We start from the raw sequence: 16,982 nt of genomic DNA, 5'->3' as shown, positions 1-16,982 counted from the left end.
TGGTCCCCAATTTTCTCCCCCCAACCTGCTTTCCACTCACCATTCCTCCTTGTGGTTCTACATTTCACTCCCTACCACCCTACTCGCCATCATTTGCACCCTTTTGGCCTCTCCACCTATCACCTCCAGCCACGGTTTCTATCCCTATCACTCCACCCCCACCCGACCTTCATCTGCTAATCAACTTCTCCTTGCCTGGATTCACTTAACACTTGTCAGGCCTTGCCCCACCCCTTCCTCTTCCCTCTTTCTGCCAGCTATCTTCCTTCTACTCCATCAGTCTGAAGAACTGTCCCAACACAAACCATTACTTATCCATGTCTTCCAGAGTTGATGCCTGATCCGTTGAGTTACTTTCAACTAGCACCTTCAACTGAAGTAACCTTCCTTTACTCAAGATTCCAGCATCTACAATTTCTTATGTCTCTCTAAGAATTTAGTTTTTTGTTAATCCAACTGGTCCAAGTATTAAATTATGTGAATTTCATCATGAAAGAATCAATGTTATTGTTGCACTGTGATTTATTCTTTTCAAAATGTACTAATTATTGCTTTTCTATTTTAAAGGACACAGAGGCATTATGTCCAAAAAATAATCGTAAATCCACTCCGGGGGAGAACAATGGTAACTCATCACAAAAAATGCATTGCAATCCAAACAAGACAATAGCTATCCTATATAGCAATTGGCTTCAACTAGAATCAAACGTCATCAATCATAAAACTCCAACGATCCACTTGCGTAAAAGGTTTTCTGGAGTTGTGTATCATAATTAATTTGATGAAGGAATGTAAGAAAATTATTGTTATGATTTTTTAATGCCATTACATACAACACATTATAAGAACCACGTCATAAAAAATAATCGCAAGGCTAAATTTGTGATGACTACAACTTTAAAAATTATTATTTCCTACAATTGGAATTTATAAAACATAGAACCATAGAAAATAGGTGCAGGAGTAGGTCATTTTGCCTTTCGAGCCAGCATGCCCATTCAATATGATCATGGCTGATCATCCAAGATCAGTACCCCATTCCTGCTTTCTTCCCATATCCCTTGATTCCTTCAGCCCTAAGAGCTATATCTAACACTCTCTTGAATACATCCAGTGAATTGGCCTCCACTGCCTTCTGTGCCAGAGAATTCCACAGATTCACAACTGTCTGGGTTAAAAAATTGTTCCTTATCTCAGTCCTAAATGGCCTAACCCCTTCTTCTTAAACTGTGCTGCATGGTTCTGGATTCTGCCAACATTGGGAACATAGTTCCTGCATCCAGCCTATCCAATCCCTTAAGAATTTTATATAATCAAGCTTTCATATTTTATATTAAAATATGCAGTTATTTTAGACAGATAAATCATTTATTTTTGTCTTACATAAAAATACAGCACAATCTATAAGGAATGTTAATACATACTGATATTGATTTATTCAGCTGTGCAAAGCAATAGGAATTGTCAATTTTACTAACGCACTAAGTTTTTAATTTATTTAATCCAGTTAATTTATAAATACAATCTGCTATATTCTAGCTTCAGTATTTTCTGTATTAAATGTAAATCCAGGTGGAATATTAACATTTAATATCTATGACTGGAATCTTGAAATATTTATGTGTATTTATTATTAAAAACATTAAAAACAGATGTGAATCTGGTTTAATTTCGATATCAAATAGTCCTTGTTTGACAACTCATTGATTTTCACCATAACCTATGATAAAAAATTACCCTGAGGGGTAACGTTGTTACACAACGAGTGGTGGCTTTATGGAATGAGCTGCAGAGGGGGTACAGTAGTTGAGGCATGTACTATCATAATGTTTAAGAAACATTTGGACAGGTACATAGATAAGAAAGGTATAGGGTTATGGGCCAAGTGTGGGCAGGTGGGATTAATGTAGATGGGTATGTTGGTTGGCGTGGGCAAGTTGGGTTGAAGGGCCTGTTTCGATGCTGTATGAGTCTATGACTTTATTGTATTGTATTGTATTTTAATGACCACACAGCCAGGCTGGTGGAATTTGGGTTGTCAGGTGCAATACAATAATAAAGAACACACAACCACAATAAAAAATGTAACACAAACATCCACCACAGCATTCATCACTGTGGTGGAAGGCACAGAACTTGGCCAGTCCTCCTCCATTTCCCCCCCATGGACAGGACCAGAGTCCAGAGTCAGTCCAGGATCGGCTCTTCCTCACCGGAGACCGCGGCTTTAAGTTGTTGTAGGCCGCAGGCCGGCGGTCGAGATTTAAAGTCTCCGCAAAGGACATGGAACTGTACGGGACTGACCCGTTGGACTAAATATTCCCTGTATTATAAATAGTTTGAAATGTAAATGAAAAAATAGATTAAGAAATACAAAGGATAAATTTCACAAAATTGTATTTTGTTTCAACTTTCTTTGAAAAAGTGTGCATTCAATGGACCTGCTGATTTTCAACAAATTGAGGCATAATTGAAGTGGCTCTTCCGTGACCACTATGGTGGCCAATTACATAACAATTGGGGAGAACAGATTGTAAGAGATTCCTGAGTAATAGAGACCCCCGAATATGTCATCGAGCCCATTGGAAACAATTAATCCAATTATGCTCATGCCAGTTATTAGGTTGCTCCCATTTCCTACCTCCCAATCTGTCACCTTGTGGGTATTTCTATTCAAGTAATCCAGATAACAGTTCTTGAAGCTTTTGTATATTCTGTCTGAATGGAGAGGGGAGAAGATATAAAATGGTTGGCGCAGCGGTAGAGTTGCTGCTGCCTTACGGCAAATGCAGCACCAAAGACCCGGGTTTGATCCCGACTACAGGTTGTCTGTACGGAGTTTGTACGTTCTTCCCGTGACCTGCGTGGATTTTCTCCGAGGTCTTCAGTTTCCTCCCACACTCCAAAGACATACAGGTTTGTAGGTTAATTGGCTTGGTAAATATACAAATTGTCCCTAGTTGGTGTAGGATGGTGTTAATGTGCGGGGATCGCTGGTCAGCGCGATGGTTTCGGGATTGATGGTTTCCGCGCTGTATCTCTAAACTAAAAGAAGGAATGACCGAGAAGTGAATGGTCCTTGGATGGAGAGAGGAGAGCAGAGGGGGTGAGAGAGAGGGGAGGGGAGGTGAGAATGAGGGGGAGCGAGGGGTTGGGGGGTGGGAGGGAGAGGGAGAGAGGGAGAAGGAGAGAGCTTTGTAATGTGCCTATTTGCATCCATAACTCTCCAATTCTTTGGTCCAAGCAGCTGCCAACCCCAAGCCGTGATGAATCCCAATAGGATGCTTGCTGTGTTGCACTCTGTATTTCCCTTTTGTACTGATTGTTTCTGTGTATGGTATATTGCCACATCCCTCATATTTTTGTCATAATTAGTTGTTTTGTATATTTTTAACCATAGAAACATAGAAAATAGGTGCAGGAGTAGGCCATTCGGCCCTTCGAGTCTGCACCGCCATTCAATATGATCATGGCTGATCATCCAACTCAGTATCCTGTACCTGCCTTCTCTCCTGATCCCTTTAGCCACAAGGGCCACATCTAACTCCCTCTTAAATATAGCCAATGAACTGGCCTTTTGTGGCAGAGAATTCCACAGATTCACCACTCTGTGTGAATATTTTTTTTCTCATCTCGGTCCTAAAAGATTTCCCCCTTATCCTTAAACTGTGACCCTTTGTTCTGGACTTCCCCAACATCGGATACAATCTTCCAATCAGCAACCCACTTTGGTGCAGTTGTTTTTTTTTAATTTAGGTCGGTTTAACCTTTTAAGTTAACAGCAGGGGTTGGGTCCTCCCAATGGTTTTTCTTTCATATCAGAATGTATCAATTCTGTCAGATCCCCTTAAATAACTTCGACCAAATTCCAATTGATTGACCCCCCCCCTCCCCAATCTAATCTGCAAGTTAACTTTAGCTATATCTGCATTTTTGCCCTCAATATACACTACTTTAAATTTGAAACATTACAACACTTGGGGGGAGAGCTATTTTGCTCTTTCTCAAAGTGAATGATTATTTTTACTTCCTTTGGGGTGCCTTCAAATTGAATTTGTAAATAAATCATATCTCATTGCGCAATAGGATCAGAAAGCTAGTTCCAAAATGTGCAATTTATGGACATTATCCCGTAAACACTCCATGAACTCTTCATCGAGGCAATCATTACCCATATAATATTCCAGTCTACATAGGCATTTAAAAAATTAATTATTGCCATACCATTCTGACAAGTTCCCATTATTTATTCCTTATATTCTGTTCTATCATGTGATTACATCAAGTCTATAAACTCTCACAAATTATATCAATGAGATTGCCTCTACATCTAACCTCAAGACATTATAAAACCAGTTCTCCTCTTGACAAAACCAGCATTCCAGGAATCAAGCTGTTGTGTCTCCCTCTAGGGGCGCTGCACTGGCAGCAGCCTCTACCTACTACTGTCTGTTATTTCTATCTTTTTAAAAATTTTTAGTTAGTCTGAAGTCTTGTGTTGGGGGAAACTTTTACTTTTCTATGTGGGGGAGGGGGGCAGGGTAAGGGGGAAACCGTTTCCCAGTCTCTTCCTAGCGGGGACGCGACTATTTCTCCGAGTCGCGTCCTCGCCCCCCACCTCGCGGCCTACCAGCTCGGATCGGAGCGGCCTTTCCTGCCGGGGACCAGGAACCGGACCAGGGCTGCTACAGCGGCGGCGCAGCGCTGGAGTCACCGCGGAGCGGGCGATGCCTACATGGGTCGCCGTTTGGTGCTCTGAAGCGTTGAGCTGCTGCTCCAACATCGTGGAACTCTGGTGTGGAGAGCTTCCAACGCGGGCGGCGCTGACCGTCATCGTGGAGTCCTGGGGCACCTTGCAGAGGGTCTCCAGCAGCAGTCTCCACCCGGCGCGGCCTGCGGACTTTGGAAGCCGCCGACTCCGGTAGGAGGGGCCGACTCTGGTGTCCACGCCGCTGAGGACGTCCCGCAGCCCCGACGTCGGACTTACAACACCCCAGCGAGCGGGCCTGAACATCAGGCCGCTGGTAGCGGCAACTGCGGAGAGCACGGGATGGCCCTGACCACGGGGAACAATGGAGGAAGAGAATGACTTTGGTGCCTTCCTACACAGTGGGAAACTTTGATTCTGCTGTGTGGGGATGTTTTATGTCAAACCCTATAGTGTGTTGTGTCCCTTTTTTTATTGTATGGCTGTATGGGAATTTCATTTCACTGTGCCATCTGGCACATGTGATGTATAAATCTATCTTGTATCTTGTATCTTGTATCTATTGTAGGTACGGTGCCCTCCATAATGTTTGGGACAAAGACCCATCATTTATTTATTTTCCTCTGTACTCCACAATTTGAGACTTGTAATAGAAAAAAAAAAGCATGTGGTTAAAGTGCACATTACATGAGGTAACATGAGGGGGAACTTCTTTACTCAGAGAGTGGCAGCTGTGTGGAATGAGCTTCCAGTGGAAGTGGTGGAGGCAGGTTCGATTTTTTATCATTTAAAAATAAATTGGATAGTTATATGGACGGGAAAGGAATGGAGGGTTATGGTCTGAGTGCAGGTAGATGGGACTAGGGGAGAATACGTGTTTGGCACGGACTAGAAGGGCCGAGATGGCCTGTTTACATGCTGTAATTGTTATATGGTTATACATTGTCAGATTTTAATAAAGACCATTTTTATACATTTTGGTTTCGCCATGTAGAAATTACAGCACTGTTTATCCTTTCTCGCCCCCATTTCAGGGCACCATAATGTTTGGGATATAGCAATGTCATGTAAATGAAAGTAGTCATGTTTAGTATTTTGTTGCATAACCTTTCCATGCAATGACTGCTTGAAGTCTGTGATTCATGGACATTACCAGTTGCTGGGTGTCTTCTCTGGTGATTCTCTGCCAGGCCTATTTTGCAGCCAACTTTAGCTTATGCTTGTTTTGGGGGCTAATCCCCTTCAGTTTTCTCTTCAGCATATAAAAGGCATGCTCAATTGGATTCAGATCGTGTAATTGACTTGACCACTCACAAATTGACCTTTTTTTAGCTTTGTTGCTTTAGCAGTATGTTTGGGACCATTGTCTTGCTGTAGAATGAACGGGGAGTCAATGAGTTTTGAAGCATTTGTTTGAACTTGAGCAGATAGGATGTGTCTATACACTTCAGAATGCATTATGCTACTACCATCAGCAGTTATATCATCAATGAAGATAAATGAGCCAGTACCTTCAGCAGCCATACATGCCCAGGCCATGACACCGCCACCACCATGTGTTTCACGGATGAGGTGGTATGCTTTGGATCTTGGGCAGTTCCTTCTCCTCCATACTTTGCTCTTGCCATCACTCTGATATAAGTTAATCTTTGTCTCATCTGTTAGCAAGACCTTTTTCCAGAACTGTGGTTGCTCTTTTAAGTACTCTCGGCAAATTGTAACCTGGCCATTCTATTTTTGCGGGTATCCAGTGGTTTGCATCTTGCAGAGTAGCCTCTGTATTTTTCTTCATGAAATCTTCTGCAGACAGTGGTCATTGACAAATCAACACCTGACTCCTGAAGAGTGTTTCTGATCTGTCGGACAGGTGTTTGGGGATTTTTCTTTATTTATAGAGAGAATTCTGTCATCAGCTGTGGAGATCTTCCTTGGCCTGCCAGTTCCAGTCCCTCTCACCAGCACTCTTTTTCTTCTTAATGATGTTCCAAACAGTTGATTTTGGTAAGTCTAAGGTTTGGTGATGTCTCTAATAGTTGTATTCTTGTTTCTCAGTCTCATAACGGCTTCTTTCACTTTCATTGGCACAACTTTGGTCCTCATGTTGATAGACAGCAATAAAAGTTTCCAAAGACTGGAGGAAAGACTAGGTGCTGTGAGCTCTCTTATACCTGCATTAAGGAGGCAATTAAACACACCTGAGCAATTACAAATGCCTGTGAAGCCATGTGTCCCAAACATTATGGTGCCCTGAAATGGGGGACTATGTGAAAAAAATGGGGGACAGATGAAATCAAAATGGATAAAAAATGGCCTTTAATCTGGCAATGTGCACTTTAACCACATGTGATTTTTTTTCTATTACAAATCTCAAATTGTGGAGTACAGGCAAATAAATAAATGCTGGGTCTTTGCCCCAAACATTATGGGGAGCACTGTATATGCTTCCTTAGGAAGGGAGACTAGTGTAGTATAAATCCAGATGTGGTCTTAATGTGGCCATTTACAATTGGAGCCGAGTCTCTACACATGCCTTCAGATTCTCTTGCAACATATTGATCTCCGTTGCATTTACTTGCATTATCTGTATGTTAGCTTTAAGTCATCTTTGTACAAGGACGCCAAGGTCTCTTTTTCAAATCTCTTGTCATTTAACAAGTACTCTGCTTTCTACTTTCTCTACCATAATTCATGAGGATTAGTTTTTTGCACATCACATTCCATCTACCACATCCTTGCCCATTTAACCAACCTATTTCCCTAAAAGCTCTCTGCATCCTCTTTACTGCCTACCAATCATAGCATGATCAGCAAATTTAGATATATTACCCTCGATCTCCTTATCCAAATCATTAATGTATCTGGGACTCAGGTGATAGACCCTGTGGCACATCATTAATCAACCAAAAATGGTTAACCTATTAACCAATCCTCAACCTACCTCAGTTAACTCTGATTTACTTAACTCATACCATTGTTTTCAACATCATAGGACATGGTGTTTCCTATCATCCTTGATGCCAATTCCACATGTAAGTTTTACTCTGGTTTTCAGCAGCTAGCTTGCATCACATGTTTTAGAGGTGGATGTTATTTCATCTGGCATCAGGGAGACGCCTAGACATGCGTGTTCTACTTCACGTAACTTATAAATAGTGCAAAAAAGCACTAGCTATAAATTTGCACGCCAAAAATGGTTTGCTGTACAATCCGAGTCTGATTAGATTTCCAGGTCAGTACTTTTCAAGCTTAATGAGATTCATTAAGTATTTAATGTTGAGTAAAAAGTTATAATGTGAGACATAGTTATGAAGATTAATTTGATTCACTCCAGTGTAGATACACCATATATCATGTAGACATAAGCAATTGCAGATGCTGCTTTACAAAAAAAGACACAAAATGCTAGAGTAACGCAGCAGGTCAGGCAGCATTCTGGAGAAATTTTGGGACCCTTCTTCAAACATTGTATAAGGGGGAAAGCAAGCTGAAAGAGAGGTGGGATGGGACAAAGTCTGGCAAATGACAGGTGAATACAGTTGGTTGGGGGGGGGGGGGGGGGGGTTGATTGGCAGATGGGTGGGAAATGCTAGAAATTACAAGAATATTTGTAGATTTGTAATATGAATAACCCAGGAGCATACACACTGGGGAAACGATGGGAAAAGAGGCTAACATATATTTATGTAAGACGATAAATAATAATACTGTAGCGGGGCCTGCTAGCGTAAGCAGATATCGAACCCAGCGGTTGGAAGCCGCGGTCACGTGACTCGGGAGGGGCTGTTGTTTTCGCACGTTTTTTCCCTTGCGCGCGTTAGTTTAGCGCTGACCACCGTTGTGGGCAGACGTGTCTGATAAGCCTATATGCTGCAACTTGAACTTTCGAATAAAGATCTGTTGAAAACTCCAGTAGTTGTTTCTCAGACCACTAAAATACGGTGAAATGTTATAAGACGCCAGGTACTGTCACAATATAAATAAATGTGTATATATAAGATATGTAGGAAAGAACTGCAGATGCTGGGTTAAACCAAAGATTGACATAAATAGCTGAACTAACACAACGGGACAGGTGGCATCTCTGGAGAAAAGGAATGTGTTTTTTCGGGTCGAGATCCTTCTTCAGACATCGGACGGGTACGGGGCAATGAAATAAGGCACAAGGGCAGCCTGTGTTTGGGAGGAGCTAGAAGGTAGTTTAATATAACACGAAGTATCGGTAGGGCCCTCGATGTGCTGATTACCAATAAAAAAGTGCTGACCAAATGGGAACCCAAGGGATCCAAAGGACAAACTACAATGCATTATATACTTTTTTAATTCAAAAAATGATAGGGAAAGGATATGATCCAGATGCACTCCTTGCTGAACAAAATGTTTTGTAGCAGGGATAAGGAAAAAATAAGCAGAGTCATAGAGTGATACAGTGTGGAAACAGGCCCTTCTGCCCAACTTGCCCACACCGGCCAACAATGTCCCAATTAAACTAGTCTCACCTGCTTGCGTTTGGTCCATATCCCTCCAAACTTGTCCTATCCATGTACCTGTCTAACTGTTTCTTAAACTTTGCGATAGTCCCAGCCTCAACTACCTCCTCTGGCAGCTTGTTCCATACACCCACCGCCCGATGAGTGAAAAGGTTACCCCTCAGATTCCTATTAAATCTTTTCCCCTTCACCTTGAACCTATGTTCTCTGGTCCTCAATTCCCTTGTCACTTAAATCTATAAAAAGCAGTAATTATACTTGCAGCCATGGCGAAGTACTAGCAAGGAACGGTAAAAATAGCAGCAGTGGAGTGTACACAAGATGAGGAGCGTAAGAAGCCATGCGGGAGAATGGTGGTGGCTGAGTTGCCTATGGCCCCCCTTGTGGACAGAAATGCCATGAACCGGATGGCTTAGGCAATTAGGCATGGGTACGATGAGGACTATGGGCCACCCTCACCCAATGAAAAGGATAGAACAGAAATTAGCCACAATTGCAGCAGCTCCGATTTGGACAGTAGTCAGGATGACAAGGGATGAACTACACAGACAGACTGTGAGGAACCTTTGACAGCACCAGCGAAAAAGATGATTTGAAATGACAGGAATCGGGTATTTTGGGATATGTTAGTGTGATAAAGAGAGGCTCAGTTGTCAGCAGCAGTGTGGAGAAATAAGGCGAACAGCGAAGGAAGAGAAAGCAGAGGATTTCTCACAATTTTTAGATGTCAAAGAAAATTGGAAGCTGCGTTGATCTGGAGTTTTGTGTGAAAATTGGATGGTGTTTGAATGGTCTGTGAGATTCAGCATATAGGATAAGGTGTGGCAACCTGCAAGTTAATTTTGATTTATATGAGTAGAAGTGAAAATGCATAAAGAGTGCAAAGATTGTTACAGTACTTGTTTAAGAAGGAACTGCAGATGCTGGAAAATCGAAGGTAGACAAAAGTGCTGGAGAAACTCAGTGGGTGCAGCAGCATCTATGGAGCGAAGGAAATAGACAATGTTTCTGAAGAAGGGTTTCGGCCCGAAATGTTGCCTATTTCCTTCGCTCTTCTATATGATTCTGCTCCTCTATATGAAATAAATTAGCAGTATCCCTTTATTGTTATGAGGCAGTGTCTCTCTAAGTTGTGTGAGGAGGGGAGGATCTCTAACCCATTCATCTTTTATTCTTTGGACTATGTGTTCAAAGGTGTCAGTTACTTACAAAGGTTTTCACGAAGGAGAAGTGCAAGCATGCAGTTTTGTTTTGTCTGATTTGTATTTTAACTTGGTGTTTGTTTTATTTTCCTAAAATTTCCTTTTGATTTGATTTCAACAAGGGATTCGGATTCCGCACTGACAATTGGAATCCAGGTTAAAATCTTAAAAATATGAGTGTCTCTATTCCAGGTATGAGATTTTCATTTAACTTCAAACAGAAAAAAAAATTGTTCCCGATGTTAGGGAAGTCCAGGACAAGGGGTCACAGCTTAAGGATAAGGGGGAAATCCTTTAAAACCGAGATGAGAAGAACTTTTTTCACACAGAGAGTGGTGAATCTCTGGAACTCTCTGCCACAGAGGGTCGTCGAGGCCAGTTCATTGGCTATATTTAAGAGGGAGTTAGATGTGGCCCTTGTGGCTAAGGGGATCAGGGTGTATGGAGAGAAGGCAGGTACGGGATACTGAGTTGGATGATCAGCCATGATCATATTGAATGGCGGTGCAGGCTCGAAGGGCCGAATGGCCTACTCCTGCACCTAATTTCTATGTTTCTATGTTTCTATGAGATGCTGACATTTCAAGTTCAAGTATTTCAAGTTCAAATGAGTTTATTGTCATGTGTCCCTGATAGGACAATGAAATTCTTGCTTTGCTTCAGCTCACAGAACATAGTAGGCATTTACTACAAAACAGATCAATGTGACGATATACCATTTCAGAAATAAATTGGTATTTGGGGAAATTGGAAATTTTGTATATTTATACTGGGAACTGGGGAGTAATCTTAAACATTGCTTTTATTATCAGCAATGTATGTTCAAATGGTTTATTACTGGTTTTCATTTTCCGAGTTCTTTCCGGAAAGATGGCTGATGTAATCACAGTGTTTTTGCCTTCTAGACTCTAGACACACAGAGGTCCACCAAGTCCATGTCGACCAGTGATCACCCTGTGTAGCGGAAGTTTTTATATCGTTCAAGAGATTACTCCCTCTAGCCGCTAAATGGACTGCATGATTAAGGGAAATGTCTTTATAAGCATGCGAGCTCACCATCGGGGACCTTCAGAGCTTCTTAGAATATAGAATAGTAGAATATAGAATAGTTTCTTTATTGTCATTGTAACATGAATCATGTACAACAACATTTAAAAATGTCAGCCAGTCAGTGCACAATTCAAACATTTCTAAAAGCTAACGATACATACAGGTGCACAACCTTTTATCCGAAGATCCAAATAACGAAAACCTCCGAATAGCGACATTTTTTCAGTCCTTGAAAAAAGGTCCTTGAAAACGTTCACGGAGGGCGGCCCGCAGAGGTGACAGCGGAACCTCCGGTCGGTCCTCGAAGAAAGGGGAACTAAATCCCCATTCATAAAAGAGAAGGTGAGGGTATATTGCGCGGGAGGGTTAATAATTGACAATATGCTGCTGTCTGCCCTCTGAGTTAAAAAAGTTCCCACGGTAGACTCACGATACACAGTGTATCGTGAGTCTTGCGTGGGAACGTTTTAACTCAGCGGGCAGGGAGCAGCAGATTGTCGCTCCCTTCAGTTTCACCCCACCTACACCCCTCTGCTTCCCGGCCATGTGTGTGACCCCTTCCCTCCCCTCTCCAGCTCCCCGCCCATTGCACCGGCGTGGGGGCTTTGCACTGTCTTCACGTCGGCAATGCCAGTCACCGGAGACGTCAGGACCAACGGGACACCGACCCCCAGGCCCACTGCAAGCACGGAGATCCCAGAGACCCACAGCCAGCAGCAGCCCAGCCCCGTTCCAACTCCAGAGGAAAACTGCAAACTAGCGGGAGACATCGGGACCACCAGAAGCCGCTCCCCGATGGGGCCGCTACGGCGACAAGTGGCAGTTCGCCCACAGCCCGAGCTGTGCCCCCTCATCGGGACACCGACCCCCAGGCCCACTGCAAGCACGGAGATCCCAGATCAGCAACTCCAGTCCAGCCCCGCTCCAACTCCAGAGGGGCAGCTGCTGCTGGTGCGCAAGGTGCGTCTTGTTCTCGGGCTGTGGGCGAACTGCCACTTGTCGCCGTAGCGGCCCATCGGGGAGCGGATTCCTCTGGAGTTGGGGGTGGGGGGGAGGGGGAGGGGGGTATTGTGCTGTTTGATCGCCCCCTGCTATCCCAGGGACAGGGAGACAGGACGTTCACCGAGGGCGGCCCGCAGAGGTGACAGCGGAACCTCCGGTCGGTCCTCGACGAAAGGGGAACTAAATCCCCATTCATAAAAGAGAAGGTGAGGGTACATTGCGTGGGAGAGTAGGAATCCCAAGACAAAGTTGAGTGAGCGTTCACCGAGGGTGGCCCGCAGAGGTGACAGCGGAACCTCGGGTCGGTCCTGGAAGAAAGGGGAACTAAATCACCTTCATAAAAGAGAAGTGGAGGGTATATTGCCCGGGAGGGTATATCGCCTACCTGGAAGAAACCGGACATTTTTTCCAGGATGTCGTCTGCACACCAAAGCTCACGTTTGGCGCCTCTGCTGCACACGGATATAAGAGTGTGAAAATGTCGCCTTAGGCCGCCTTAGGGCATGTAGCCCCGCTAGGGTGACATGAGTGCGGGAGGTGATTCAATGCTGCGGTCACATTTACAAATTCAGGAATTCATTCAACACACTGCATTTCATACAGACATTTATTCTGCAAGAAAAAAACTACACTGAAGACTCAAACTCGCGACCGAGAAACTGCCGGGATCAAGGCGCAAACTCGCGACCTTGCAGATATGAGCCGGGCACTCTACCACTGAGCCAGCCATTAAAATCTACGCTAAAAAATTTCCATTCCGAAGACCGACAAATTCCAAATTACGAAAAGTGTCTGGTCCCAAGGCTGTCGGATAAAAGGTTGTGCACCTGTACAAGGTAAAATATTAAAAGAAGATAAACAACTAAAATAAATATCATGAAAATACCACATATAAACACCCAACCCTACATCCTTCTGTCGATTTCACAGTGTACCACAGTCCCTTAGTATGTATCGCCCCTGCGTTCCTTGGCGGCTACATTTAGTGCCTTTATAGCAGTGGGGTAAAAACTGTTTTTAAGTCTGTTTGGCCTTGTCCTTGTAGATCTGTACCGTCTGCCTGACGGCAACAGTTCAAACAGGGAGTGTCCGGGGTGGGAAATGTCCTTTATAATACTCTGGGATTTTTTGATGCAGCGGGAACTGTGTAAGTCCTTCAAGGTAAGGAGAGGGCAGCCAACAATCCTCTGGGCGTTGTCAATGGCCCTCTGGAGCGCTTTCCTCTGAGCCGCTGTGCAGCTGGTGTACCATACGCATACACAGTATGTTAGGATGCTCTCAATGGAGCACCGATAAAATTCTTCCCAGATAAGTCTTCAAAACACAGTCCTTTGATTAATAAATTCTTTATTGTTGATGAAAAACAATAAGGTACATCCAAACTTCTTCCGACTCATACACTAATCTTCATCAAACTCCAGTTTATTGCATTAAAGGTTAGAAAATTCCTCATGTCTCCGTCACGCTTCGCATGGTCTCCATGCTGGTCCCAAACTAAACTAAAAACTAAAATTTAAAGACACATGCCATAATTAATGACACACAAAACAAGCCAAATGGCCACTACACCCTGTACACTAACACAATCCTACACAGTAGGGACTTTACCCAAGCCAATTAACGTACAAACCTGTATGTCTTTGGAGAGTGGGAGGAAACCGGAGTACCCGGGGTATGCAGTCACAGGGAGAATGTACAAACTTTGTACAGACAGGACCCGTATGCAGGCTCAAACCTGGGTCTCTGGCGCTGTAAGGTAGCAACTCTACAGCTGCACCACTGTGCTGCCCAATTTTCTTGTAAAATCCGAATGTGCAACCAGGATTCCTGTCTCCCAGAATACAAACGTGTACTATGCTTGAAATTCAGCATGTGTCTGGTAAGTTCTAAATAAGGGTCCATGCAATACTGTGCATGATTATGTCAGATCCTATCTTACAAAAAGGTTTGAGAGAACTCACCCATGGAGGCAAAAAGTTGAGAGAGAAAGTAGATTGGGAGAAGAACAAACTCGTGCATTTACTGTAAAAAATCCAGTAGGCTCTGACCGCCTCTCAAACTCTGGGGCTCCCAGATTTGTCTAAACCCTTCCATTTGTACTGTGACAACGAGAGAAGGTACGATATAGTAGTAGTGACACAATACCATGGAGACAGAATAAGGTGACATTCACACTATTTAACTAGACAAAGTCCAGTGGTCGCTGGGCTGCACTGACATGTTCAAGCACTCAACTAATTAGGAGTGAAACTGCAATTTCACATCTCCCACCACCATAGAGTTTGTGTATTAGTGGAGCGAATGAACGAGCCACTTAAGAACTAAATTTAACTAAAAGCTTGACTGAGACCAGACAGAAATTGGTTAAAGTACTCCCTGTTATTCTGAAGAAGTACAGAGCAACCCCAGCTAGAGAGCCAAGTGAACAGCCTAAGAGCCTGTAGATTAACCTTTATTAACCCATGTCATTTATAATCTCCACTACACATATAATGCATGCCACCCATTACATGGTATTACGGTACTACACAAACGCTGACGGCCAGCTGGCAGAACGTATGCTGAGCTTTATGAGCACGGCTTTTCAACTTAAATGCTCTGTATTTCTGAATGGAATAAAGACCTATGTTTTACCATGTATGTTGTAGTGGATCATGAACAAACCGAGCCATTATAGAAGTGTACAAAATTCCTAAGGGGTTGGACAGGCTAGATGCAGGAACATTGTTCCCGATGTTGGGGAAGTCCAGGACAAGGGGTCACAGCTTAAGGATAAAGGGGAAATCCTTTAGGAACGAGATGAGAAAAACATTTTTCACACAGAGAGTGGTGAATCTCTGGAACTCTCTGCCACAGAAGGTAGTTGAGTCCAGTTCATTGGCTATATTTAAGAGGGAGTTAGATGTGGCCCTTAGATGTGGCTAAAGGGATCAGGGGGTATGGAGAGAAGGCAGGTACTGGATACTGAGTTGGATGATCAGCCATGATCATATTGAATGGCGGTGCAGGCTCGAAGGGCCGAATGACCTATTCCTGCACCTATTTTCTATGGTTTATTATCGGAATGACCTACCGGACGATGCAATAACCGGAAGAATAGGGGTTTGAAATGGAAGGGAATGAGGTTTTGAGTACATCCAGGAGTTAGTAAAGTGATTACACAAACCTAAGAAGGAGGTAATTGTTAAACAGTTGATGAAACGTTGGGAAAAGGAGAAGATAAGCATTGAAGCTAAATGCCAAAGGATGCAGATCAGATAATGGTTAAAATTCTCCCAGAAAAGACTTGTCTCCAATCCCAGCAGAAGGAACCATATAGTGCAATAGTGGCTAGAGAAACATGTGTTCTAGTGAACTTGAGGGGGACTGCTGGGTTGAAACATAGGACTCAGTTGAAGCAGTATAAACTATAAAGGAAAAATGTAACTAACACTATCAATAGTTGGCTGAACTAATTGAAATAAGTTAAAAAAAACTGCATACAGGATACAGTTGTAAATGATGGTGGAAATACTTCTACCTGCACAAATGGAGCTATGCTAACAATAGAACAAATTATGTAGTGTGAAGGGAAAATGTTACTTGGATATTTTGGAATTGTAGTATTTGGGGTTGGCTCACTGGAGATCAAAAGACGGAGACACAAATGCAGTTCATTATATATTGTAGTAGGTATGGAGACCCCATTACAATAATGTGTGGTTTAGTTAAATTGATGTACAACTTATTCACCTCTATTCTACATTTCTACAATGATCTATTCCTTTTTTCTTCATTCCCTTTGTCCTGTTTTCACACCTTACACGGCCTTATCTATATACTTCCTTATGTATGTACCTCCCACTCCACTGACATCCATCTGAAGAAGGGTCCCGATCGAAAACGTCACCCATTCCTTCTCTCCAGAGATGCTGCCTGTCCCGCTGACTTACTCCAGCATTTTGCGTCTATTTTATTCACCGCTAACATCCACGACCGAGAGCCTGACCCTCTGTGATAAGGATATCAAGGTGGTGGATGGTCAAATGTAGTGATGCTGAAGGGTAATTTTTGTTCCCTATTTCCAGTATCTTCAGGTGATGCTTAAACTCATGAGGTTGGACATTCCAGAATGGTGCTCTAGACCTACATAGGAATCATTCCAATATCTGTTAAGGGATTAGATTAGGAAAAGGGATAAAAACATGTGGAACTTAAAGAGGATGAGAAGAGATAGTGGGAGCAGGAGGTGCAGCAGGGATATCCAAAATTGATATCATAGATGCAGCAGGACTTAGAAAAACAATTTGAACAACTGAGAGAGACGATACAAAGAATGGCAGCAATGTTATTTAATGATACTCTAAGACTCAATAAAGCAGAGGAGGAAGCAAGTATTTCCTAAAGTAGTTAAAATACTTAAGCCAACGAGGGGTCAATAAATAGAATGATGGACAGTGATTATTTCTGAGGAAGAGCACAGGGAACAGGTGTAGTAATAAAGAACTGCAGAGCACCTCATAATGACAAGGATTATGTCATTATGTTATCGAT

The sequence above is a fragment of the Leucoraja erinacea genome, chromosome 3 (genome assembly GCF_028641065.1).
Source record: "Leucoraja erinacea ecotype New England chromosome 3, Leri_hhj_1, whole genome shotgun sequence".
Taxonomy (NCBI): domain Eukaryota; kingdom Metazoa; phylum Chordata; class Chondrichthyes; order Rajiformes; family Rajidae; genus Leucoraja; species Leucoraja erinaceus.
The sequence above is the reverse complement of the archived record's forward strand: the minus strand, read 5'-3'. Positions refer to the sequence as shown.